This window comes from Taudactylus pleione, unplaced genomic scaffold, assembly GCF_031769625.1.
Source record: "Taudactylus pleione unplaced genomic scaffold, aTauple2 ptg000685l, whole genome shotgun sequence".
NCBI lineage: Eukaryota > Metazoa > Chordata > Amphibia > Anura > Myobatrachidae > Taudactylus > Taudactylus pleione.
The window spans coordinates 5,022,061-5,048,913 of record NW_028285087.1 but is presented as its reverse complement, the minus strand read 5'-3'; the positions used below and the strand labels follow the sequence as shown (position 1 = coordinate 5,048,913).

General features: G+C 47.8%; 1 protein-coding gene and 1 long non-coding RNA gene across 4 annotated transcripts in view; one reads left to right on the top strand and one right to left on the bottom strand.

Moving 5' to 3' along the window:
- Positions 1–22: 22 nt before the first annotated feature.
- LOC148477886 (uncharacterized) lies at positions 23–25,818 on the bottom strand. Its single transcript, XR_015872467.1, has 4 exons — positions 25,736–25,818; positions 7,071–7,191; positions 2,826–2,955; positions 23–2,001 (listed from the first exon to the last, which is right to left on the bottom strand). It is a non-coding gene; the product is annotated as an uncharacterized LOC148477886 (long non-coding RNA).
- ATN1 (atrophin 1) overlaps positions 2,809–26,853 on the top strand; it is a 59,044-nt gene continuing 34,999 nt past the window's right edge. For 2 of the 3 annotated variants that reach the window (XM_088456076.1, XM_088456074.1), the window contains exon 1: positions 2,809–3,034. The gene's annotated coding sequence lies outside the window, so the exon portion shown is untranslated. Of the gene's footprint in view, positions 3,035–3,222; positions 3,480–26,853 lie in introns of those variants that run through there. The other variant, XM_088456075.1, reaches the window with a different exon arrangement.

The window sequence follows — 26,853 nt, the reverse complement described above, 5'->3', positions numbered from 1 at the left end:
TCTACATTTAGTACTCCTTGTTTGGATTATCACTTGCCTCTCTATTCTATGCTTCTTATTTGACCATGTATTATATTGTCATATGATAGTGAAGTATTTCCAAACTATTCAAGGTTTTAATGTTTAGTGGGATAGATAATCTTACTGCTGTAAGGAGCTGCTTTCATGGTTTATTAAAGATGATCGAGTTTTTAGCTTGTCCTTTGCACCTGAATTGTATATGGGTTACATATACTGGTTTATTTCACTTATATATAGAGCCAGAATATTTCTTTGCACTTTACAATTGGGAACAAAACAGTAATAAAACAAGACTGTGAAATAACAGACAGTCAAAGAGGTAGGAGGGCCCTGCTCGCAAGCTTACAGACTATTGGGAAATAGGGATGTGATACACCCGGATAAGTGCTACATATTGCATATGGGTCCAGACAGAGGGTCTTGGTGGGTTGTATGATCCAGTCACACAGCAGTGTTGGCCTGGGGTCAGCGGGAGTGTAAAAGGAGAACATATGTATGTTGTGTGTATTTCAGGGAATGCTTGAAGGTTTAGAGGCTAGAAGAAAGTCTTGTTGTGCATGGGAGAGCATCCCACAGATTGGGTACAAAGTCTTGTAACCGTGAATAGGGGCAGGTAATGCATGCGGATGAGATATGCAGGTCTTGCGCAGAGCGGAGGTTTCAAGCCGGGAGATATTTTGAAGTAAGCGACGATAAAGTAAGTGAGATAGGTGTCTGCACGCAAGTCGATCAAGCAGATTGGAGGCAAAGAGTATGAGATGAATAGAGTGGTGGAGAGAGATGGTTTCTGAATTGTGAGATGAGCGCATGTCTAAAGGTGGGTGTAAATGTGCCAAGGGAAAGAGACATGTTGGGCATGTGAGCTAGAGGTAGGCATGCATTGGGGGAGAGTGAGTGGAGAAGCTGGAAGGGAATAGGGTCTATTGGGCAGGTTGTACAGTGAAATGATGAATGCAAAGTCTCTGTCCTCCATTACTGGTATATTGGGGATTATATGAGGTGTGTTGGGTGAGGGTGTTTGGCATGATGAAATATCTTGTGGAATTGGTGCGGATTATTTCGGTGACGCCGGCGGTGGGAGAGGCGTGCTTATGTCGTTTTGACATCCATATACGTAGGCAAACCTATTTTATATTTGATACTGTCTTTGATTGTGACTGTACACGTATGCATCAGGTGTCAGCCGTGATCAGACCCTCATACCTTCTTCAGGACCAAGTCCGTGATTTCCTAGGGAGCTATACCTACATTGATACACGTATCCTCACACCATAACTCCTTCCATGCGCGCTACGAGGGCCTCCCCAAAAAAACCTGTGTCACGCATTGCTGGTATACTACACAGCACCAGCCTTTTATACTGTCCCTTGTTCCTGTCATCTTACACCTGCTTTTCTTTGCCTCCACTGAATGTCTATAAGTGGTGAATCTATCTGAAGGTCGGCTTCACGGTCCAAGAAGCCCCCTGTAATTCCCTGCACTCCTGCTCGTTCACGTCTATCGGCAGGTTAACAATACATAGAATCTCCTCAACTGCATTTGGGGCCTGAGGTTTTAGCTTTGCGCCTCCTACTTGTTGGATCTCACTGTCTCCTACAGTCCAGACGCCCCCTCTCTAGAAATCTTCATAACCAGCCTCAAGTTCTCTCTATTTTCCCAAGCCTAATATTTAATAATAATACTCAATACCTAGGCCCCTTCTCATTATTCTGTTACTGTTTGCAGGTTTTTTTTTGCGTTGTGTGTTTTATTCAGCCAATGTAAAGCGCTTTGAGCCCTACGGGGGGAGAAAAGTGCGCCATATAAATACAATTTCTATTAAGCTGCATGTTCAGCACATGTTTGCAAGGATTTCTGCCGGGAATTCCGGATTCCTCTCACTACCCACAGACATACTAGTTGCGTACGTCCGATTATGCGTCCGTGGTTCGGAAATGACGCTGTAAGCTTCAAGTTCTCCAAATGCACGGCCCGGTGGCACTACACAGATAAAGGATGATAAGTTATAACACATAAAATGAATATGGAAGGGCATCTTGGCACATATGCCCGTGGCGCACATATGCACGGCAATAATCTACGCTCAAACATTACAGAGCAGTCACGGAGCACACACATGCTTTGCACAGCCCAGACACATACATTATAACACGCACAGATAGAAGCACTAGCACACACAGTTACTTGCTCCCTAGTCCTGCAGATAAATCCAGCCTCCCCCCACCTTTGTGCTAGAAATTACAGGAAGAGCAGGGGGAGAAAAAAAAAAAAAATGAGGAGGGGGGAGAGACAGCTAGTGAGAGAGTGAAAACATTTCTATCGCTGTGACCTCTCTCCTCCCTCCCTCCCTCTCTCTCTCTTTCTCGCTCTCTCTTTCATATGGAGGAGACATGACATTAAAACGAATAGAAGCAACTTTTTCAGACCCCTCTATCTATTCCGTCTGTCCCTACTGACCGCCCTACATGCCTGCTTCTCACTCCTGCCTTCTGAGACCTAACGGAAGAGAATAAGAGGGAGGTGAGACTGTGAGAGAGGGAGGGAAGGACAGAGGCAGACAGACAGATGCAGAGAAAGAGAGGGAGGTAACCAGGGAGGAGGAGGCACCAGCAGGAGGGGGAGGGAGAGAGCAGTTTAAGGGGGGGGAGAGGAGGTAAAAAAAAAATAAAAAAAAATCGTCTTTTGTGGGATTTTCACTGCACAACGGATTATAAAAAAAAAAAAAAAAAAAAAAGAAAAGAAAAAAAGCTTTTTTTTTTTTTTTTTTTGATCCTCTCTGCTGTGTAGCTGGTTCCTCTGCTCACCCCCTTTTTTCTCCTGGCCCAAGCCAGCATCGCAGGCACGGGAACCCTGGGCACAATGATCCGTCGGGGCTCCCAAGGCGATGTTCCGCTTGGCCCTGGACTGCCAGCGTCTCTGGATGGGTCTGGAATGCTGCAAATGTAGAGGAGAGACATACATGAGGAGATCGCAGTCTGTGCCTCGGCTTCCTGCGCCCGAATCCCTTTGTTAGGTGGGTGTCGTCCCCCCCCTCCCCTCCCCCTGTGCTAATCTGGATCCTTCCAGAGATTTGGGAGCTGAGATTGAGATGGATTGTGTAAAGGGATTTCCAGGCACACACACATGCGAAGCGGACACTGCCGGGGGAGAAGGCACGCTCTGAGGGGGACACGCTACACCAGACATGCACATACCAGGCATTGGGTCGCAGAGGTGTATGTGAAAGGCATGTAACACATACATGCAACAAAAATACACATGCACACACCCCCTCCTGTGGGATCTCCGTGTACACACCCCCAGCTCCCTTCTCTCACTGGCTCCGACATACACAGCTGCGCAGTACACATGGAGGGGCAACTAACGCAGTTCCTGCACTCAACAGCTGGCAGCGCTCAGGATTGCGGGCGCACACTGCCGCACGGGAGAGGCCCGAGGGGTTCCAAGTCGGGGTGCAGGTATTGCGATGCCTCGGACTACTACTGATGTGTGCCATTAGATCACTTAGAACACCTTCCACAGCGCTACATTGTACCTGACACAATGTAACACAAAATATCCCAACACAATTAGGAAGGGGTTTCATTGTGAAAGCGTTAGACAGCGATCCTCAACGCACAGTACTATATCTGTATGTTTCTACAAGTGACTGATGTACTGAAATGCTTTATTGTTAATGCTCAGAGCTAGGCATGTATCCATCTACACAATAATATCAATGTACAGGGATTATTCAAGTAGTTATTGCACAGTTTGGGGGTCAGACGGGGATGGATGTGCCTAGACTGAGCCTGTTGGATTGTATCATGTTGGGGAATATTATTCTTTTTATAGTGATATTATTGAATGACAGCGTGCGCTCATTATATAACCTGTGTGCGGAACCATAGGGCTCGCAGTCAATATCAATGCATGATTAACCCTTTGTGGCTATTCAGATGACCTGAGAAAAGTTTCCCCTACATACTTTGCTGGGGATTTGTCACTTTCTGCCACAGTTTTTATGTGAGTCGATATTTCAGCTGACAACAGTGACAAACTTTAGAACGTTACGAACAAAAATGTTACATTGGGAATCATATTCTATCTGTGGTCTAATCTTCTTGCATTCACTTTCATACCCTCCAGTAATGGAATTATACTGACTGCTTTATTTTTTGCAGGTTACTGTTCTACATTGCATGTGTAATAACATTTAATGTAGATTGTATTTTCTATATTGCCTATACTGACTGAATTATTTTTTGCAAGCTACTGTACTACATGCAAGTGCTATAACATTTAATGTAGATTGTATTTTATATTTGGTCTATACTGACTGTTGTGAGAGATCTAGCCAGCGTTGGGGTTTGTTATGTACAAAGTGCAATAATCTGTAACAACCAATCAGCTGTCAGCTTTGACAAAGTTAGTGAAAACTGGCGCAAAGGGAAACAGTTGGTGTAACCCATGGCAACCAATCAGATGTCTGATTTTAGTTTCTAACTTGCACTACAAAAATGACAGGTAAAATCCCATTGGTTGCTATCGACAACTGTTTTTTCTTTTTGCACCAGTTTGTGTCCCCCCCGTGGAAAATGCTTGGATGGGTTTGGGGTGTTGGTGCACACATTGCGCTCGGTGGTTAGTAAATAACCTATGTCTATAATCTCTTATGTGATCTATTAGTAATATTGCTGATATTTTAACTTTTTTGCTGGAAATTATGTTTTTTTTTTTTTTTTATGATATGAAAAATTCCCAGTAAGGGACAGTTGTTGGCGTGATTGGGGTTTTCATTACATTTCAGGGGACAGCACCTTATGGGAGACAAATACATGAAGATGTCTGGTAGATTTTGGGTTTGATTCAGATTTGTGCGCTAATGTTGTTTTTGTTGTGGCAGATTTTGGGTTTGATTCAGATTTGTGCGCTAATGTTGTGCGCTAATGTTTTCGTTGTGGCAGATTTTGGGTCTGATTCACAGTTGTGCGCTAATGTTGTGCGCTAATGTTTTTGTTGTGGCAGATTTTGGGTCTGATTCACAGCTGTGCGCTAATGCCGCCGCCAATGTGTACGCAGCCGCCATGCACAAATATGCCAATGTGTCGCAGCGACAGGTAGACGTACTGAGGCGCCCAGCTGCTTCTTTGCAAATCTGCCTCAAATTTGTATCTGCGTACAAATTTGCAGCATTCATCGCAGATCATTCGATGTTTGCAATCCTGAAAGAGTCTAGAGTCGCGCAGAAGGGGCGCGGGAAGTGAGACGCTGGAGCCATATTTCTTGCATATGGGATCGCAGGCGCAGGATGCGACACGCCCCCAAACCGTTCGCGACACACCTTTTTAGTCAACACGTCCCATTACCTCCCCCAAACGCTCCCTGTCAGTCAATCACACTGCGTATAAATACTCGTTGCCTAGCGACTATGGTAATGTGCCTTGTCACACGCGCGCTGCGCAGACAGGTACAAAACATTGGCGTACAGATGTGTCCTCTTGCATTCTTGCCGCTCGCACTGCACCATTCTCGCGGGTCACTCTCATCGCACCATGTGCTGCGTTCGCACAATGCAGTCCTATGGGGTTGCGTGTACTCGTCCACGGCCGCGCAACTCACGCTATGCGTGGCGCGATTTACCCAGCACGAGCGGCAAAGATGCAAATGGACATATCTGTAGCTTATGAGTTTGAATCAGGCCCACAATGCAGAGATGAGTATTTTATGTGATGCAGACACATTTAGATTATTGCATTACAGGGGACTATGGGCCTGATTCAGACCCACTCGCAAGCGGCTGTCCGCTCGCAAGTGGGTCGATGGTGTGCACTGCGCATGCGCACGACGGAGGGAGCTCCGTCGTGCGCATGCGCCAGACGCGACGAGCAAAGGACTTTCCTTCGCTCGTTGTGTCTGATCAAAGGGGGCGTGCTGTCGATGTTGATTGACAGCACGCCCCCTTTGGTGGGCGTGCCGGGGGCGTGCCTGCCAGACGGAGGCTTTCCCAAGGGAACGCCTACCGTCAGAAGCCGGCCCACTGACATCACTAGTGATGTCAGTGGGAGTGATTTGGGCTCTGATAGAGCCAAAATCACTCCGGGCCTTGCGGTTGAGAAACTCAACCGCAGGCTCCGGCTCGCAGTGGCGATGGTCGCGATGGTCAAGACCATCGCGGCCATCAACCTGCACGCTCGTACAGGCTGTGGGTGGTGACCCACAGCTATACGAGCGTCCAGGAGGACGCTCCATAATTATGGAGGACGGCCCTCATTCAGAGCGTGCGCTCTGCTCAGAGCGTCCGGCTCTGAATGAGGGCCTATCTTTGTTTTAACAGTTGAACTCTCAGGGGTGTCGGACAGGAGTCCAATACTACCTACACTAGCAAAGATCCAGCCAATCGCTTACCAGGCTGAGCGGCTGGATGGATGAAAGCATAGGAAGATTGCAGTCATTGGCCGATCTGATTTTCCATTACACCCAATCACAAACTATTTTCGCACCATAAGTGTTGGCCAACATATGACAGTATAAGGACTCTTTGGTTACATTGCTCAACCTAATGACACAGCGAGGCTGAGCCATAGATCCACACTGTTCTGCTTTGCGGAAGGATCCTGCAGTATTTCTCTGCAATTGCTCTGCAGCTGAGCATACCCAATTTAGGGCAATTACAGGCGATTCAGAGCCACACCCATCTCAGCCGCATCGCCACTTGCACTGAGCGGGCGTGCGCAGGGCGAGTTGGGGGCGTGTAGGTGGGAGGTGAGGGAGTGTAGAGATGTGTCCGATTCAGGGCAGGTTTCATGCACCAAGAACAGAGCCGGCGTAAATGCGCGCTCAAAGTTATGCCCGCTCTCGCAAGCGGATGGAAAGGCGGCCTTGACAGGCACAGATATGAATTTATTTCGGAGCTTGCGGCCCGGCTTATGTGCGATTCTCTATCAGCCCCAATGAGTGGCCCGCTGTAAAAAAGGGATAAAAATGTATTTTTTCCCTTCTTTTCGTTTTTAATACTCGCCTGTGGATAAAGGATAATGTTACTGTACTGAATTAGTATTGTGCTGTACCTCTTGCTGCAGAAGCCTCAGTCTGGGACACCGTTCTGTGGAGTTACGATCCCAATTCGATAATTATAACCTTCTGGAGTGTTGGATTGAATTGTAGAATGATGGATAGATTTGTGGGTATCTGCAAGCATAGACAGAGACAGACCATGAGGAATAAGTACATTGCTCAGGAAAGTGGAGAGTTTTCAGAAGGGATTCACCCACTGTTGCCTTCCAGGGCTATGCATGTGTTACTTTACAGTATTAACATGCTTCTCTACTGAACCGTAAAATAGCACAGTGAGGACACAGGGCCTGATACAGCAAGGATCGTAGTTGCTTATACGCACGCAATCGGACGATTGTTGCGCCATGCAGTTATAGGGGAGCATCGTGATTAGCAGCTGTAGGGAAGCAGGACGAGTAGCAGGTATAGGGAAGCAGGACGAGTAGCAGGTACAGGGAAGCAGGACGAGTAGCAGGTACAGGGAAGCAGGACGAGTAGCAGGTACAGGGAAGCAGGACGAGTAGCAGGTACAGGGAAGCAGGACGAGTAGCAGGTACAGGGAAGCAGGACGAGTAGCAGGTACAGGGAAGCAGGACGAGTAGCAGTTATAGGGGAGCATCATGATTAGCAGCTGTAGGGAAGCAGGACGAGTAGCAGGTATAGGGAAGCAGGACGAGTAGCAGGTATAGGGAAGCAGCACGAGTAGCAGTTACAGGGAAGCAGGACGAGTAGCAGTTACAGGGAAGCAGGACGAGTAGCAGTTACAGGGAAGCAGGACGAGTAGCAGTTATAGGGAAGCAGGACGAGTAGCAGTTATAGGGAAGCAGGACGAGTAGCAGGTATAGGGAAGCAGGACGAGTAGCAGGTATAGGGAAGCAGGACGAGTAGCAGTTACAGGGAAGCAGGACGAGTAGCAGTTACAGGGAAGCAGGACGAGTAGCAGGTACAGGGAAGCAGGACGAGTAGCAGGTACAGGGAAGCAGGACGAGTAGCAGTTATAGGGAAGCAGGACGAGTAGCAGTTATAGGGAAGCAGGACGAGTAGCAGTTATAGGGAAGCAGCACGAGTAGCAGTTATAGGGAAGCAGCACGAGTAGCAGTTATAGGGAAGCAGGACAAGTAGCAGTTATAGGGAAGCAGGACGAGTAGCAGTTATAGGGAAGCAGGACGAGTAGCAGTTATAGGGAAGCAGGACGAGTAGCAGTTATAGGGAAGCAGGACGAGTAGCAGTTACAGGGAAGCAGGACGAGTAGCAGTTATAGGGAAGCAGGACGAGTAGCAGTTATAGGGAAGCAGGACGAGTAGCAGTTATAGGGAAGCAGGACAAGTAGCAGTTATAGGGAAGCAGGACGAGTAGCAGTTATAGGGAAGCAGGACGAGTAGCAGTTATAGGGAAGCAGGACGAGTAGCAGTTACAGGGAAGCAGGACGAGTAGCAGTTACAGGGAAGCAGGACGAGTAGCAGTTACAGGGAAGCAGGACGAGTAGCAGTTACAGGGAAGCAGGACGAGTAGCAGTTACAGGGAAGCAGGACGAGTAGCAGTTATAGGGAAGCAGGACGAGTAGCAGTTATAGGGAAGCAGGACGAGTAGCAGGTATAGGGAAGCAGGACGAGTAGCAGTTATAGGGAAGCAGGACGAGTAGCAGTTATAGGGAAGCAGGACGAGTAGCAGGTATAGGGAAGCAGGACGAGTAGCAGTTATAGGGAAGCAGGACGAGTAGCAGCTGTTCAGATGCGGCATTGGCATTCCTGAAATATTAAACATTTGTTTAATATGTGATATGTAGAATTCTAATTCGCTAAAGAGGGACACATATTAATAAAGCCTAATACAGTTGTAAGCAGGTGTAAGAGGGTTGAACAGACTTGATTGTAAAACCTATACAGAAGCTTATTTAATGCAGAAACGCCTGTCATGTTACTTTGTTTTTAAATATTCGCTTAACTGTGTGAACATCGACATTATGTGCGCCAATGTGTCAGCCTCATTACCTTCACTTTCCGGCCATTTACTGTGATGTGTATGAATTGTGGGCCTGATTCAGAGCAGAACGCTCTGACCAGAGCGCTCGCTCTGAATCAGGGCCCTCCTCCCTCAACTTGGAGCGGCCTCATGGACGCTCGCATAGCTGTGGGTTACCACCCACAGCTATACAGAGCGTCCATGATGATGGACGCGATGGTCTTGACCATCGCGACCATCAGGCTTGCGACGGAGACCCTGCAGTAGGGCTCTATCAGAGCCAAAATCACTCCCACTGACATCACTACTGATGTCAGTGGGGCCGGACTCAGACGGTAGGCGTTCCCATGGGAACGCCTCCTTCTGGCAGCCACGCTCCCGGCACGCCCACCAAAGGGGGCGTGCTGTCACTCACCATCTACAGCACGCCCCCTTTGGTGCGAGACCCATAACGACGGCTTGGCCGTCGTTATTCGGGTCTCGCGCATGCGCAATTCGGCACCATCGTCCCGCTTGCGAGTGTCCTGCGCTCGCAAGCGGGTCTGAATCAGCCCCTGTGGACGGTGTTTGGCCCATCTTTTGTGCTGGCATTTTACGTTTGTGGCGCATTTTATGTTTGCGCTTTGATGCAAAATGCAACAAACTCTGAATAAGGTTCAAGGTTTGTCACATATATTCATGGAGGCCGGCATAACAGATGAATGGCACAGGATGGCAGGGCAGCGTATGGGCACATAATTATAGGACAGTATATGTGTACAGAAGAGCGATTCTATGTGTGGGTACTGCCTAAGCTAATGGTGAATGAGCATAGGAGCAGCATGTGATCACTGGGTAATGCACAGCTATGTGATACAATACAAGAATAGATGGCAGTGCGTGGCCACGGGGAAAACATACAGACACAGGATGGTCAATGGGTACATGTCAGCATCACAGTGTATGGGCAGAGATTAGCGGGCAGTGTGTGGGCATAGGACAGTAGACCACCATGTGGGTACAGGACAGAGTGGCAGCATACTGGCACAGGACAGCAGGGTAGTGTGTAGGCACAGGACAATAGGCTATTGTATGGGTACAGGATAGCAGAGTAGTGTACTGTGACAGAATAGGACAGTGTGTGGGCACAAGGCAGTATAGCAGATCTGTGAATGGAAAAGGTCAACATAGCAGTAAATGGGAACAACAAAGGATGGCACCATACAGGCAAAGGATAGTATAGCAGTGTATGGGCACAGTACATCATGGCAGCGTATGGATACAGTACAGCATGGCAGCGTAACTATGGATACAGGACAGCATATCTGCACATAGGCACAGTACAGCATGGCAGCGTATGGATACAGGACAGCATAGCTGCATATAGGCACAGTACAGCATGGCAGCGTATGGATACTGGACAGCAAAGCTGCGTATAGGAACAGTACGCATGGCAGTGTATGGATACAGGACAGCATAGCTGCGTATAGGAACAGTACGCATGGCAGCGTATGGATACAGGACAGCATAGCTGCATATAGACACAGTACAGCATGGCAGCGTATGGATACAGAACAGCATAGCTGCATATAGGCACAGTACAGCATGGCAGCGTATGGATACACGACAGCATAGCTGCATATAGGCACAGTACAGCATGGCAGCGTATGGATGCAGGACAGCATAGCTGCATATAGGAACAGTACAACATGGCAGTGTATGGATACAGGACAGCATAGCTGCATATAGGTACAACACGGCAGTGTATGGATACAGGACAGCATAGCTGCGTATAGGCACAGTACAGCATGGCAGTGTATGGATACAGGACAGCATAGCTGCATATAGGCACAGTACAGCATGGCAGTGTATGGGCACAGGACAGCATAGCTGCATATAGGCACAGTAAAGCATGGCAGTGGATGGATACAGGACAGCATAGCTGCATATAGGCACAGTACAGCATGGCAGTGTAGGGATACAGGACAGCATAGCTGCATATAGGCACAGTACAGCATGGCAGCATATGGATACAGGACAGCATAGCTGCATATAGGTACAGCACGGCAGTGTATGGATACAGGACAGCATAGCTGCGTATAGGCACAGTACAGCATGGCAGTGTATGGATACAGGACAGCATAGCTGCATATAGGCACAGTACAGCATGGCAGTGTATGGATACAGGACAGCAAAGCTGCACATAGGCACAGTACAGCATGGCAGTGTATGGATACAGGACAGCATAGCTGCACATAGGCACAGTACAGCATGGCAGCGTATGGATACAGGACAGCATAGCTGCATATAGGTACAGTACAGCATGGCAGCGTAACTATGGATACAGGACAGCATAGCTGCATATAGGCACAGTACAGCATGGCAGTGTATGGATACAGGACAGCAAAGCTGCACATAGGCACAGTACAGCATGGCAGTGTATGGATACAGGACAGCATAGCTGCATATAGGCACAGTACAGCATGACAGCGTATGGATACAGGACAGCATAGCTGCATATAGGCACAGTACAGCATGGCAGCGTATGGATACAGGACAGCATAGCTGCATATAGGCACAGTACAGCATGGCAGCGTATGGATACAGGACAGCATAGCTGCGTATAGGAACAGTACGCATGGCAGTGTATGGATACAGGACAGCATAGCTGCGTGTAGGAACAGTACGCATGGCAGTGTATGGATACAGAACAGCATAGCTGCACATAGGCACAGTACAGCATGGCAGTGTATGGATACAGGACAGCATAGCTGCATATAGGTACAGCACGGCAGTGTATGGATACAGGACAGCATAGCTGCGTATAGGCACAGTACAGCATGGCAGTGTATGGATACAGGACAGCATAGCTGCATATAGACACAGTACAGCATGGCAGTGTATGGATACAGGACAGCATAGCTGCATATAGGCACAGTACAGCATGGCAGTGGATGGATACAGGATAGCATAGCTGCATATAGGCACAGTACAGCATGGCAGTGTAGGGATACAGGACAGCATAGCTGCATATAGGCACAGTACAGCATGGCAGCACATGGATACAGGACAGCATAGCTGCATATAGGCACAGTACAGCATAGCTGCATATAGGCACAGTACGCATGGCAGTGTATGGATACAGGACAGCATAGCTGCATATAGGCACAGTACAGCATGGCAGCGTATGGATACAGGACAGCATAGCTGCATATAGGCACAGTACAGCATGGCAGTGTATGGATAGGACAGCATAGCTGCGTATAGGCACAGTACAGCATGGCAGTGTATGGATACAGGACAGCATAGCTGCATATAGGCACAGTACAGCATGGCAGCGTATGGATACAGGACAGCATAGCTGCATATAGTGTCAGTACAGCATGGCAGCGTATGGATACAGGACAGCATAGCTGCATATGGGCACAGGACAGCATGGCAGTGTATGGATACAGGACAGCATAGCTGCATATAGTGTCAGTACAGCATGGCAGCGTATGGATACAGGACAGCATAGCTGCATATAGGCACAGGACAGCTTATGGATACAGGACAGCATAGCTCCATATAGGCACAGTACATCATGGCAGCATATGGATACAGGACAGCATAGCTGCATACAGGCACAGTACAGCATGGCAGCGTATGGATAAAGGACAGCATAGCTGCACATAGGCACAGTACAGCATGGCAGCGTATGGATACAGGACAGCATAGCTGCATATAGGTACAGTACAGCATGGCAGCGTATGGATACAGGACAGCATAGCTGCATATAGGCACAGTACAGCATGGCAGCGTACGGTTACAGGACAGCATAGCTGCGTATAGGAACAGTACGTATGGCAGTGTATGGATACAGGACAGCATAGCTGCATATAGACACAGTACAGCATGGCAACGTATGGATACAGAACAGCATAGCTGCATATAGACACAGTACAGCATGGCAGCGTATGGATACAGGACAGCATAGCTGCATATAGGCACAGTACAGCATGGCAGCGTATGGATACAGGATAGCATAGCTGCATATAGGAACAGTACAGCATGGCAGTGTATGGATACAGGACAGCATAGCTGCATATATAGGTACAGCACGGCAGTGTATGGATACAGGACAGCATAGCTGCGTATAGGCACAGTACAGCATGGCAGTGTATGGATACAGGACAGCATAGCTGCATATAGGCACAGTACAGCATAGCTGCATATAGGCACAGTACGCATGGCAGTGTATGGATACAAGACAGCATAGCTGCATATAGGCACAGTACAGCATGGCAGCGTATGAATAAAGGACAGCATAGCTGCATATAGGCACAGTACAGCATGGCAGTGTATGGATACAGGACAGCATAGCTGCGTATAGGCACAGTACAGCATGGCAGTGTATGGATACAGGACAGCATAGCTGCATATAGGCACAGTACAGCATGGCAGTGTATGGATACAGGACAGCATAGCTGCATATAGGCACAGTACAGCATGGCAGTGTATGGATACAGGACAGCATAGCTGCACATAGGCACAGTACAGCATGGCAGCGTATGGAAACAGGACAGCATAGCTGCATATAGGTACAGTACAGCATGGCAGCGTAACTATGGATACAGGACAGCATAGCTGCATATAGGCACAGTACAGCACGGCAGCGTATGGATACAGGACAGCATAGCTGCATATAGGCACAGTACAGCATGGCAGCGTATGGATACAGGACAGCATAGCTGCATATAGGCACAGTACAGCATGGCAGCGTATGGATACAGGACAGCATAGCTGCATATAGGTACAGTACAGCATGGCAGCGTATGGATACAGGACAGCATAGCTGCATAGAGACACAGTACAGCATGGCAGCGTATGGATACAGGACAGCATAGCTGCATATAGGCACAGTACAGCATGGCAGCGTATGGATACAGGACAGCATAGCTGCGTATAGGAACAGTACGTATGGCAGTGTATGGATACAGGACAGCATAGCTGCATATAGGCACAGTACAGCATGGCAGCGTATGGATACAGAACAGCATAGCTGCAAATAGACACAGTACATCATGGCAGCGTATGGATACAGGACAGCATAGCTGCATATAGGCACAGTACAGCATGGCAGCGTATGGATACGGGATAGCATAGCTGCATATAGGCACAGTACAGCATGGCAGTGTATGGATACAGGACAGCATAGCTGCATATAGGCACAGTACAGCATGGCAGCGTATGGATACACGACAGCATAGCTGCATATAGGCACAGTACAACATGGCAGTGTATGGATACAGGACAGCATAGCTGCATATAGGTACAGCACGGCAGTGTATGGATACAGGACAGCATAGCTGCGTATAGGCACAGTACAGCATGGCAGTGTATGGATACAGGACAGCATAGCTGCATATAGAAACAGAACAGCATGGCAGTGTATGGATACAGGACAGCAGAGCTGCATATAGGCACAGTACAGCATGGCAGTGTATGGGCACAGGACAGCATAGCTGCATATAGGCACAGTACAGCATGGCAGTGGATGGATACAGGACAGCATAGCTGCATATAGGCACAGTAAAGCATGGCAGTGTAGGGATACAGGACAGCATAGCTGCATATAGGCACAGTACAGCATGGCAGCATATGGATACAGGACAGCATAGCTGCATATAGGTACAGCACGGCAGTGTATGGATACAGGACAGCATAGCTGCGTATAGGCACAGTACAGCATGGCAGTGTATGGATACAGGACAGCATAGCTGCATATAGGCACAGTACAGCATGGCAGTGTATGGATACAGGACAGCAAAGCTGCACATAGGCACAGTACAGCATGGCAGCGTATGGATACAGGACAGCATAGCTGCATATAGGTACAGTACAGCATGGCAGCGTAACTATGGATACAGGACAGCATAGCTGCATATAGGCACAGTACAGCATGGCAGTGTATGGATACAGGACAGCATAGCTGCATATAGGCACAGGACAGCATGGCAGCGTATGGATACAGGACAGCATAACTCCATATAGGCACAGTACAGCATGGCAGCGTATGGATACAGGACAGCATAGCTGCATATAGGCACAGTACAGCATGGCAGCGTATGGATACAGGACAGCATAGCTGCATATAGGCACAGTACAGCATGGCAGCCTATGGATATAGGACAGCATAGCTGCATATAGGTACAGTACAGCATGGCAGCGTATGGATATAGGACAGCATAGCTGCATATAGGCACAGTACAGCATGGCAGCGTATGGATACAGGACAGCATAGCTGCATATAGGCACAGTACAGCATGGCAGCGTATGGTTACAGGACAGCATAGCTGCGTATAGGAACAGTACGCATGGCAGTGTATGGATACAGGACAGCATAGCTGCGTATAGGAACAGTACGTATGGCAGTGTATGGATACAGGACAGCATAGCTGCATATAGACACAGTACAGCATGGCAGCGTATGGATACAGGACAGCATAGCTGCATATAGGCACAGAACAGCATAGCTGCATATAGACACAGTACAGCATGGCAGCGTATGGATACAGAACAGCATAGCTGCATATAGGCACAGTACAGCATGGCAGCGTATGGATACAGAACAGCATAGCTGCATATAGGCACAGTACAGCATGGCAGTGTATGGATACAGGACAGCATAGCTGCATATAGGCACAGTACAGCATGGCAGCATATGGATACAGGACAGCATAGCTGCATATAGGCACAGTACAGCATGGCAGCGTATGGTTACAGGACAGCATAGCTGCGTATAGGAACAGTACGCATGGCAGTGTATGGATACAGGACAGCATAGCTGCGTATAGGAACAGTACGTATGGCAGTGTATGGATACAGGACAGCATAGCTGCATATAGACACAGTACAGCATGGCAGCATATGGATACAGGACAGCATAGCTGCATATAGGTACAGTACAGCATGGCAGCGTATGGATACAGGACAGCATACCTGCATATAGGCACAGTACAGCATGGCAGCGTATGGATACAGGACAGCATAGCTGCATATAGGCACAGTACAGCATGGCAGCGTATGGATACAGAACAGCATAGCTGCGTATAGGAACAGTACGCATGGCAGTGTATGGATACAGGACAGCATAGCTGCGTGTAGGAACAGTACGCATGGCAGTGTATGGATACAGGACAGCATAGCTGCACATAGGCACAATACAGCATGGCAGTGTATGGATGCAGGACAGCATAGCTGCATATAGGTACAGCACGGCAGTGTATGGATACAGGACAGCATAGCTGCGTATAGGCACAGTACAGCATGGCAGTGTATGGATACAGGACAGCATAGCTGCATATAGACACAGTACAGCATGGCAGTGTATGGATACAGGACAGCATAGCTGCATATAGGCACAGTACAGCATGGCAGTGGATGGATACAGGATAGCATAGCTGCATATAGGCACAGTACAGCATGGCAGTGTAGGGATACAGGACAGCATAGCTGCATATAGGCACAGTACAGCATGGCAGCACATGGATACAGGACAGCATAGCTGCATATAGGCACAGTACAGCAGAGCTGCATATAGGCACAGTACGCATGGCAGTGTATGGATACAGGACAGCATAGCTGCATATAGGCACAGTACAGCATGGCAGCGTATGGATACAGGACAGCATAGCTGCATATAGGCACAGTACAGCATGGCAGTGTATGGATACAGGACAGCATAGCTGCACATAGGCACAGTACAGCATGGCAGTGTATGGATACAGGACAGCATAGCTGCATATAGGTACAGTACAGCATGGCAGCGTATGGATACAGGACAGCATAGCTGCATATAGGCACAGTACAGCATGGCAGCGTATGGTTACAGGACAGCATAGCTGCGTATAGGAACAGTACGTATGGCAGTGTATGGATACAGGACAGCATAGCTGCATATAGACACAGTACAGCATGGCAACGTATGGATACAGAACAGCATAGCTGCATATAGACACAGTACAGCATGGCAGCGTATGGATACAGGACAGCATAGCTGCATATAGGCACAGTACAGCATGGCAGCGTATGGATACAGGATAGCATAGCTGCATATAGGAACAGTACAGCATGGCAGTGTATGGATACAGGACAGCATAGCTGCATATATAGGTACAGCACGGCAGTGTATGGATACAGGACAGCATAGCTGCGTATAGGCACAGTACAGCATGGCAGTGTATGGATACAGGACAGCATAGCTGCATATAGGCACAGTACAGCATAGCTGCATATAGGCACAGTACGCATGGCAGTGTATGGATACAAGACAGCGTAGCTGCATATAGGCACAGTACAGCATGGCAGCGTATGGATACAGGACAGCATAGCTGCATATAGGCACAGTACAGCATGGCAGTGTATGGATACAGGACAGCATAGCTGCATATAGGTACAGCACGGCAGTGTATGGATACAGGACAGCATAGCTACGTATAGGCACAGTACAGCATGGCAGTGTATGGATACAGGACAGCATAGCTGCATATAGACACAGTACAGCATGGCAGTGTATGGATACAGGACAGCATAGCTGCATATAGGCACAGTACAGCATGGCAGTGGATGGATACAGGATAGCATAGCTGCATATAGGCACAGTACAGCACGGCAGTGTAGGGATACAGGACAGCATAGCTGCATATAGGCACAGTACAGCATGGCAGCACATGGATACAGGACAGCATAGCTGCATATAGGCACAGTACAGCATAGCTGCATATAGGCACAGTACGCATGGCAGTGTATGGATACAAGACAGCATAGCTGCATATAGACACAGTACAGCATGGCAGCGTATGGATACAGGACAGCATAGCTGCATATAGGAACAGTAAAGCATGGCAGTGTATGGATACAGGACAGCATAGCTGCATATATAGGTACAGCACGGCAGTGTATGGATACAGGACAGCATAGCTGCGTATAGGCACAGTACAGCATGGCAGTGTATGGATACAGGACAGCATAGCTGCATATAGGCACAGTACAGCATAGCTGCATATAGGCACAGTACGCATGGCAGTGTATGGATACAAGACAGCATAGCTGCATATAGGCACAGTACAGCATGGCAGCGTATGGATACAGGACAGCATAGCTGCATATAGGCACAGTACAGCATGGCAGTGTATGGATACAGGACAGCATAGCTGCGTATAGGCACAGTACAGCATGGCAGCGTATGGATACAGGACAGCATAGCTGCATATAGGCACAGTACAGCATGGCAGCGTATGGATACAGGACAGCATAGCTGCATATAGGCACAGTACAGCATGGCAGCCTATGGATACAGGACAGCATAGCTGCATATAGGTACAGTACAGCATGGCAGCGTATGGATATAGGACAGCATAGCTGCATATAGGCACAGTACAGCATGGCAGCGTATGGATACAGGACAGCATAGCTGCATATAGGCACAGTACAGCATGGCAGCGTATGGTTACAGGACAGCATAGCTGCGTATAGGAACAGTACGCATGGCAGTGTATGGATACAGGACAGCATAGCTGCGTATAGGAACAGTACGTATGGCAGTGTATGGATACAGGACAGCATAGCTGCATATAGACACAGTACAGCATGGCAGCGTATGGATACAGGACAGCATAGCTGCATATAGGCACAGAACAGCATAGCTGCATATAGACACAGTACAGCATGGCAGCGTATGGATACAGAACAGCATAGCTGCATATAGGCACAGTACAGCATGGCAGCGTATGGATACAGAACAGCATAGCTGCATATAGGCACAGTACAGCATGGCAGTGTATGGATACAGGACAGCATAGCTGCATATAGGCACAGTACAGCATGGCAGCATATGGATACAGGACAGCATAGCTGCATATAGGCACAGTACAGCATGGCAGCGTATGGTTACAGGACAGCATAGCTGCGTATAGGAACAGTACGCATGGCAGTGTATGGATACAGGACAGCATAGCTGCGTATAGGAACAGTACGTATGGCAGTGTATGGATACAGGACAGCATAGCTGCATATAGACACAGTACAGCATGGCAGCATATGGATACAGGACAGCATAGCTGCATATAGGTACAGTACAGCATGGCAGCGTATGGATACAGGACAGCATACCTGCATATAGGCACAGTACAGCATGGCAGCGTATGGATACAGGACAGCATAGCTGCATATAGGCACAGTACAGCATGGCAGCGTATGGATACAGAACAGCATAGCTGCGTATAGGAACAGTACGCATGGCAGTGTATGGATACAGGACAGCATAGCTGCGTGTAGGAACAGTACGCATGGCAGTGTATGGATACAGGACAGCATAGCTGCACATAGGCACAGTACAGCATGGCAGTGTATGGATACAGGACAGCATAGCTGCATATAGGTACAGAACGGCAGTGTATGGATACAGGACAGCATAGCTGCGTATAGGCACAGTACAGCATGGCAGTGTATGGATACAGGACAGCATAGCTGCATATAGACACAGTACAGCATGGCAGTGTATGGATACAGGACAGCATAGCTGCATATAGGCACAGTACAGCATGGCAGTGGATGGATACAGGATAGCATAGCTGCATATAGGCACAGTACAGCATGGCAGTGTAGGGATACAGGACAGCATAGCTGCATATAGGCACAGTACAGCATGGCAGCACATGGATACAGGACAGCATAGCTGCATATAGGCACAGTACAGCATAGCTGCATATAGGCACAGTACGCATGGCAGTGTATGGATACAGGACAGCATAGCTGCATATAGGCACAGTACAGCATGGCAGCGTATGGATACAGGACAGCATAGCTGCATATAGGCACAGTACAGCATGGCAGTGTATGGATACAGGACAGCATAGCTGCACATAGGCACAGTACAGCATGGCAGTGTATGGATACAGGACAGCATAGCTGCATATAGGTACAGTACAGCATGGCAGCGTATGGATACAGGACAGCATAGCTGCATATAGGCACAGTACAGCATGGCAGCGTATGGTTACAGGACAGCATAGCTGCGTATAGGAACAGTACGTATGGCAGTGTATGGATACAGGACAGCATAGCTGCATATAGACACAGTACAGCATGGCAACGTATGGATACAGAACAGCATAGCTGCATATAGACACAGTACAGCATGGCAGCGTATGGATACAGGACAGCATAGCTGCATATAGGCACAGTACAGCATGGCAGCGTATGGATACAGGATAGCATAGCTGCATATAGGAACAGTACAGCATGGCAGTGTATGGATACAGGACAGCATAGCTGCATATATAGGTACAGCACGGCAGTGTATGGATACAGGACAGCATAGCTGCGTATAGGCACAGTACAGCATGGCAGTGTATGGATACAGGACAGCATAGCTGCATATAGGCACAGTACAGCATAGCTGCATATAGGCACAGTACGCATGGCAGTGTATGGATACAAGACAGCGTAGCTGCATATAGGCACAGTACAGCATGGCAGCGTATGGATACAGGACAGCATAGCTGCATATAGGAACAGTACAGCATGGCAGTGTATGGATACAGGACAGCATAGCTGCATATATAGGTACAGCACGGCAGTGTATGGATACAGGACAGCATAGCTGCATATAGGCACAGTACAGCATGGCAGTGTATGGATACAGGACAGCATAGCTGCATATAGGCACAGTACAGCATAGCTGCATATAGGCACAGTACGCATGGCAGTGTATGGATACAAGACAGCGTAGCTGCATATAGGCACAGTACAGCATGGCAGCGTATGGATACAGTACAGCATAGCTGCATATAGGCACAGTACGCATGGCAGTGTATGGATACAAGACAGCGTAGCTGCATATAGGCACAGTACAGCATGGCAGCGTATGGATACAGGACAGCATAGCTGCATATAGGCACAGTACAGCATGGCAGTGTATGGATACAAGACAGCGTAGCTGCATATAGGCACAGTACAGCATGGCAGCGTATGGATACAGGACAGCATAGCTACGTATAGGCACAGTACAGCATGGCAGTGTATGGATACAGGACAGCATAGCTGCATATAGACACAGTACAGCATGGCAGTGTATGGATACAGGACAGCATAGCTGCATATAGGCACAGTACAGCATGGCAGTGGATGGATACAGGATAGCATAGCTGCATATAGGCACAGTACAGCACGGCAGTGTAGGGATACAGGACAGCATAGCTGCATATAGGCACAGTACAGCATGGCAGCACATGGATACAGGACAGCATAGCTGCATATAGGCACAGTACAGCATAGCTGCATATAGGCACAGTACGCATGGCAGTGTATGGATACAAGACAGCATAGCTGCATATAGACACAGTACAGCATGGCAGCGTATGGATACAGGACAGCATAGCTGCATATAGGAACAGTAAAGCATGGCAGTGTATGGATACAGGACAGCATAGCTGCATATATAGGTACAGCACGGCAGTGTATGGATACAGGACAGCATAGCTGCGTATAGGCACAGTACAGCATGGCAGTGTATGGATACAGGACAGCATAGCTGCATATAGGCACAGTACAGCATAGCTGCATATAGGCACAGTACGCATGGCAGTGTATGGATACAAGACAGCATAGCTGCATATAGGCACAGTACAGCATGGCAGCGTATGGATACAGGACAGCATAGCTGCATATAGGCACAGTACAGCATGGCAGTGTATGGATACAGGACAGCATAGCTGCGTATAGGCACAGTACAGCATGGCAGTGTATGGATACAGGACAGCATAGCTGCGTATAGGCACAGTACAGCATGGCAGTGTATGGATACAGGACAGCATAGCTGCACATAGGCACAGTACAGCATGGCAGCGTATGGATACAGGACAGCATAGCTGCATATAGGCACAGTACAGCAAGGCAGCGTATGGATACAGGACAGCATAGCTGCATATAGGTACAGTACAGCATGGCAGCGTATGGATACAGGACAGCATAGCTGCATATAGGTACAGTACAGCTTGGCAGCGTATGGATACAGGACAGCATAGCTGCATATAGGCACAGTACAGCATGGCAGCGTATGGATACAGGACAGCATAGCTGCATATAGGCACAGTACAGCATGGCAGCGTATGGTTACAGGACAGCATAGCTGCACATAGGAACAGTACGCATGGCAGTGTATGGATACAGGACAGCATAGCTGCGTATAGGAACAGTACGTATGGCAGTGTATGGATACAGGACAGCATAGCTGCATATAGGCACAGTACAGCATGGCAGTGTATGGGCACAGGACAGCATAGCTGCATATAGGCACAGTACAGCATGGCAGTGGATGGATACAGGACAGCATAGCTGCATATAGGCACAGTACAGCATGGCAGCACATGGATACAGGACAACATAGCTGCATATAGGCACAGGACAGCATGGCAGTGTATAGATACAGGACAGCATAGCTGCATATAGGCACAGGACAGCATGGCAGTGTATAGATACAGGACAGAATAGCTGCATATAGGCACAGTACAGCATGGCAGTGTATGGATACAGGACAGCATAGCTGCGTATAGGCACAGTACAGCATGGCAGTGTATGGATACAGGACAGCATACCTGCGTATAGGCACAGTACAGCATGGCAGTGTATGGATACAGGACAGCATAGCTGCGTATAGGCACAGTACAGCATGGCAGTGTATGGATACAGGACAGCATAGCTGCGTATAGGCACAGTACAGCATGGCAGTGTATGGATACAGGACAGCATAGCTGCATATAGGCACAGTACAGCATGGCAGTGTATGGATACAGGACAGCATAGCTGCGTATAGGCACAGTACAGCATGGCAGTGTATGGATACAGGACAGCATAGCTGCATATAGGCACAGTACAACATGGCAGTGTATGGATACAGGACAGCATAGCTTCATATAGGCATAGTACAGCAGGGAAATGTAGGGCACAGAACAGTATAAGTTCATATAGATGCAGAACAGCATGGCAGTGTATGGGCACAGGAACACATAGCTGCATATGGGCACAGGAACATATAGCTGCATAAGATCACAGTACAGCAGGGCAGTATATGGGCACAGGAACACATAGCTGCATATGGGCACAGGAACATATAGCTGCATAAGATCACAGTACAGCATGGCAGTATATGGGCACAGGAACACATAGCTGCATATGGGCACAGGAACATATAGCTGCATAAGATCACAGTACAGCATGGCAGTATATGGGCACAGGAACACATAGCTGCATATGGGCACAGGAACATATAGCTGCATAAGATCACAGTACAGCATGGCAGTGAATGGTATTGAGCAGTGCAGCTGCACAGAGGCACATGATAACATAGATGTGTACGGGTACAACACGGCATGTACCGGCACAGGACAATAGGGCATAATAGAAGTACAAGGCAACAGGCAGTATATGGGTACAGGAAAAAAAGGATAGTGCATGGGTAGCAAATCTGCATATGGGCACAGTGTAGCATGGCACTGCACAACACAGTACAAAAGGGCATAATATGAGAACAGGACATTAAGCAGTTTATGGCACAGGACCAAATAGCAGCATAACGGCAGAGGACAGGGCACAGGACAGCAGTGCACCATATGGGCACATGGCAGTATATGGCACTGGCCTGCATAGGTATATACTGTATGTGTACACAACAGCATAGGAGGTGTACAGCATACTGGCAAGTACAGCATGACAGTATGAGGTCAGTAGGTATTGTATAGGGCCTACACAGGGTACAGACACAGGACAGTGTGGCATTGTACAGGCACAGGACAGCGTGGCATTGTACAGGCACAGGACAGCGTGGCATTGTACAGGCACAGGACAGCGTGGCATTGTACAGGCACAGGACAGCGTGGCATTGTACAGGCACGGGGCAGCGTGGCATTGTACAGGCACGGGGCAGCGTGGCATTGTACAGGCTCAGTAACGCATGACAGTGTAAGAGCACAGGAGCATATGGGCAAGAATAGCATGGCAGTGCACAGACAGGTAACATGGGTATAGGAAAGGAGGGCAGTGTAAGGGCACAGGTCAGAATAGCACTATATGAACACAAGACAGCAAATGGCACGTGTCTGTATAGTATCAAAAGGTAACTGGACAGAATGGCAGCATACAGGCACAAGACAGAATAACTGCATATATGCACAGTATACAAAGGTAATGTAAAGGTAATGGTAAGTGGCGTCACAGTACTGTGATGTCTTGGAAATGCCCAGACCTGCATCAGTTGTAATCTGACATCTCGTGAGTCAGTTTGAACACCAGCTAGGCAGCTCATGGCAAAGAGACATGAATTATCGGGGATCAAGCGGACAGAGTGGGTGCCCGACAGATGGAACATTCCATTTCCGACGTTGAGCGGAGATTCCACATACCTTGATCTACAGCGTCACGTGTGTATCTCATGGAAGGCATTTTAACCCGTCGTGGATAGCGCAGTGGCTGACCACGGGTGCTTAATGAATGTGACCAATGGCAGCTGGTCAGAATTGTCCGTGGTAACAGAGAAGAGACACTGGCTCAGATCGCTTCTACATTCAAGGTACCAGACGCATATCCAGAAGTCAGAGCAGCGTTCTTTAGCTTCCATGGGATATGGTAGCAGAAGACCCACCAGACGCAGCGCCTCATCTGGGTTTGTGACAACGCTAATTGAACCCTGGAGGACTGGCAACATGTGGCACACTGTATGGGCACAGTACAGCATGGTAGTGTACATGCACAGGGCAGTGATCGGCATATAGGGAAATGACAGCTAGGAAACATACATGCACATGTCAGCAAAGCTCTATATGACCAGCAATAGATTACATAGGTCAGCATAGCAACCTATGGGCACAAAACAACAAGAAAGTGGATGGGCACAAGTCAAGATGCCATAGCTACATGTGGGCATAGCCTAGGACAGTATAGTAGCACATAGCGAGCAAGACAGTGGCTGGCACAGGGCATAAATGAGATAAGACAGGGCAGCATATAGGCACAGGATAGAAGGGAAGTGTGTAGGACCAGGACAGCATACGGGCACAAGGCAGAGAAAAGCTATGGCACATTAATGCCACATATTCCCAAATGGCACCTGGATGCTACAGTATATCTGACGATCTGTACCTTAGATATTTACATACCTACAGGCGGGTCAGTGTAACTTTTATAGATTAAATACTAGAAATATTGTACAAGGTAAAAAGAAGACAGGAATGAAAAAATACAGATATACAATGAAGGTGAGTATGACAGCCAGATCCCAAGCTGCCAGAAACAAACGTAATACTTACACGTTTACCGGGTATAACTGCCCAGCTACAGGTACTATGGGAGGGGGAGATGTACTAAGCCTTGGAAAGTGATAAAGTGGAGAGTGATAAACTACCAGCCAATCAGCTCCTGTCATGTTACAGGCTGTGTTTGAAAATATGTCAGTTGGGAGCTGAGTGGTTGGTAGTTTATCACTCTCCAATATATCACTTTCCTGAGCTATATACATCTGCCCCCTGCCAGGTTACAGGGAGGACATTTGCATGTCTAGGCCAGGAACTGGAGTGGAAGCAATGTAGTATAAACACCATGGGTCATCCAGAGTCTCTCCAATAGAAGTGACTTACAGCATAGTATTCAGTTAGCAGCCTATATGAGTGTTAATATAATTATGCAGAGAGTTAGGAGAGCTCACCTGTTGGCTTTGCACTCTGCTTGTAGGCTCCGCCTCCAGACCAGTCACATGACACTGGGAGGGTAATCCTGGGCTGGGCGTGGCAAGGCCAGCATGTGACTAGTCTGGGGGGGGGGGGAGGGGGTGTACATATATATCAATACATACACATTTTATATTTATATATATATATATATATATATATATATATATATATATATATATATATACACACACTGTATATCTATCTATCTAGTTAGAGCAGTTAAGCTGTTGCAGTCCTGGAGATGCTCCAGCAGATAAATGTACCATGTTACTAGTCTTGAAATTATTCCCTGTCCTGTACTTTATTATCACCCCTGTCCCCAGTAATAGAGATGATGATGCTGGTACACGCAGAGGGAGCATGCATAGTGCACTGACAAAGTACATGGGGTTCTGTTACCAGAGATACCCAGTGTTTCTTGACTGGTAATCTGACATTATTTCCTGGAATCCAGTACATCTAATATATACAGCCAGATACTCATTAACGGCGGGAATGAACATACTCAAATTCCGCTGTCCCTTCATCCTTTAAGATTGTCCCTCTTTTAGATGTATAGATCTGTATACTGTAAATATAACCTTTTATTGGCTCCAACATTATCCGATTAGTCCCTACTTTTAGCACTCTCTATATAATTTCTGCCATATATAGAATGCACTCACCAGGACTTCTCATCAAGGTTCAAAAATGGAAAAACCTACTTTAATGATCACATCATAATCAAATGTCGACGTTTAGACCACACAAACGCGGTCTTCCTCAGGACACCACCAGTGAAGCACAGGATATACCTGTCCTGTGCTTCACTGGAGGTGTTAGTCATACTTGTCCTGTGCTTCACTGGTGGTGTTCTGAGGAAGACCCGTGTTTGTGCGGTCAAAACGTCGACATTTGATTATGATGTGATCATTAAAGTAGGTTTTTCCATTGTTGAACCTTGATGAGAAGTCCTGGTGAGTGCATTCTATATATGGCAGAAATTATATATTGGTACCCCAAGTTAACCATTGAATGGTCACCCCAGGCAGTATTATCTACTGCTTAAAGAGAGTGCTGACCTTTACTGGACATTATATATATATATTTTATC